This window comes from Colobus angolensis, unplaced genomic scaffold (genome assembly GCF_000951035.1).
Source record: "Colobus angolensis palliatus isolate OR3802 unplaced genomic scaffold, Cang.pa_1.0 Scaffold28, whole genome shotgun sequence".
NCBI classification, from domain to species: Eukaryota; Metazoa; Chordata; class Mammalia; order Primates; family Cercopithecidae; genus Colobus; species Colobus angolensis.
Window position 1 is genome coordinate 6,219,093 of NW_012116043.1, and position 2,694 is coordinate 6,221,786.

Consider the following 2,694-nt stretch of genomic DNA (forward strand, 5'->3'; position numbering starts at 1 on the left):
AGCTCCGCCTCCCGGGTTCACACCATTCTCCTGCCTCAGCCTCCCGAGTAGCTGGGACTACAGGCACCCGCCACCTTGCCTGGCTAATTTTTTTGTATTTTTTAGTAGAGATGGGGTTTCACTGTGTTTGCCAGGATAGTCTCGATCTCCTGACCTCGTGATCTGCCCACCTCAGCCTCCCAAAGTGCCGGGATTACAGGCGTGAGCCACCGCCCCTGGCTTTTTTTTTTTTTAAAGATATGGAATCTCACTGTTACCCAGGCTGGTCTTGAACTCCTGGGCTCAAGAAATCCTCCTGTCTCAGCCTCCAAAGTGCTGGGATTACAGGCATGAGCCACCGTGGTGGGCCTCCAAGCCTCCGCTGCAGCCCAAGCTTTCATCTCCCACCATCGCCCTGGACCCCTTCTCTCCTCCACCAGCACAGGGCCTCCAAACCCTGGCCCAGTTTCCCAAAAAGAGGCCTGCCATTTTGTTTTCCCTTCAGCCATCTTCTGGTCACCTCACACTCCACCGGCCTGCCTTGCTGAAACAGCCCACAAAGAGAAGAGGAGACAGCCTGCCCCAAATGAGAGGGAGGCCACAGCTTTTCCGGGGGTGGGGGAAGCGTCAGGGGACAGTGGGTGGGTGGGTGGGTAGGTAATTTTAGGGGTCACTAGGGCTGAGGAGAAACGCACCCAAGGCATGATCATGGGGCCGAATGATCTGCCAGACGCTTCAGCTTCCCTCTGGGTAAAATACAGGATGCCCTGTTAAATTTGCATTTCAGATAAATAGATAATTTTTTAGTATAAGTGTGTCCCAAATATTGCATGAGACATACTCAAAAACATTTATTTTTAATTCTTCCACTGTTTATCTGAAATTCGAATTTAACTGGGTGTGCTGTATTTTTATCTGGTTAAACCTGGCAACCCCACCTCCCCACCAGTGGTGAAATGCATGGTTGGTGGCCACACAATTAATAAACAACCCAAAGTCTCATGGGCGGAGTCAAAGACCCAATCCAAAGGCACGCGGAAGGTGGGATATGGCTTCTCAGGGGCCGGAGAAACCTGGGCAATAAGTCCAAGGCTTTCGCTTAGAAGGGGCCAAAAAAAAAAAAAATCTCAAAGCCAAGTTTCTACAAAGTCCACCTTATAACACGGACAACACTGAGCAAAAGCTCCTCCTGCGCCCAGGGCGCGGTGCTCTTGGAGGCATGACCTCACTCGTCCTCAACAACCCGAGGGGACCTGGAAGCCAAGCAGAGAGCCCCGGGTCACCATGGTTAGAGAAGTGACAATGATATGCCCAAGGTCGCGGCAACGAAGTGAACTGGAAGCTGGACCATGAGATCCCAAAGCCTGAGGTCTTCAGAGGACACGATGTGTTGTTCCCCCAAATCCAGGGAGGCGCAGAGGCGCAGCCCCACAAGCCCCAACTACAGGCCTGGTCCCCGCGGGGTCAGCGGGCTGGAAGGTCTCCAGGCCGGCCGCCCTGGGGCCCGCGGGGTGGGAAGCCCCATCTCTCCATCTGCCCTCCCGGCAGAGCAGCTGGCTGCTCTGCGGGAGCAGCTGTCAGGGTGCAGGAGCCTCTGTCCCGCCGGGAACCTGGGGTAGGAGGCCCCACCACGCCTCCTTGAGCAGAGAAAGGCGGCTTGCCGGCTGCTTCCCAACCTCCAGGTCGGCGGCAGAAGAGACCCAGCCACAGACACCAGTTCTTTCTTTGCACAGGGGCTGAGGCAAGGAGGGGAGCAACTCCGGGCTTCCCGCGGGGAATCCCACAGTAGAGGGGGCTGCGGGTTGTTTTCCAGCGTGTGTGTGTTGGCCTGCAGCTGTTTCTGCCATTTTTAAATGGCTCCAGTCGGGCACCGGGCACCCTGCGTACCAGGGGAGCTCCCGAGACACCGACGACTTGGATCTCAACTTTGGAAAGCCTCCCCTTCTCACGGTTCTGAAAATTCTTTGTCCCACTGGAGCCAAACCCAGCCCACGGCCGGGCATCCGGCCATCGCAGCCAGCCCTTTCCATAGGAGGCCGGGGAGCACGTGGACTTTATTGATTTTCCTCTTGCCTTTTTTGTTGGGTTTGACTCAGAAAGGACAGCTAACTTGTGACACCGCCACACCGGAGGCTCGCCCTCAGTGGCTTTTAGAGACCGAAGCGCTACTCGAGAAACGACACCCCCAAACGTAAACATCCCCTGCCACCGGGCCTGCCCGGCTTCCAAGCTCGAAATAAAGCGTCGGGACGAGCCCGCGGGCGCTGACACTCGGGGCCAGAGTCGCCGCGGCTCCTCTCCCTCCGGGACCCCGATGAAGGCGTGGGAAAAAAACAATAAAGTTGAAATCAGGGATCCGGGAGTTTTCAACAAGTCTGACCCAACCTGGCGATCTGCTCGCGCCTGGGGCCTGGCCCAGGGGCCGATTCCGAGCAGACCCCGACGAGGCCGCGGAAAGGTTCGATCCCCTTAATATCGACCGGGCCACGCCGGGGGGACGCTAAAGTGAACCCGAAAACCACGCGCGGCCGCCGCCGCGTCCCCCTCTCCCCCGTGCAGAGAACAAAAACAACGGCACCCTCCGCAAAACAAACACGAGCTCCCGGTGTGGAGAGGCAGCCGCGGCCCAGGACCAACGGCTTCTGGCCAAAAACATCCGCTGGCCCGAGTCCCCCTCCCGGGGCGCCGCGCAGAGTGGGGTGGAACGTGGGCGCC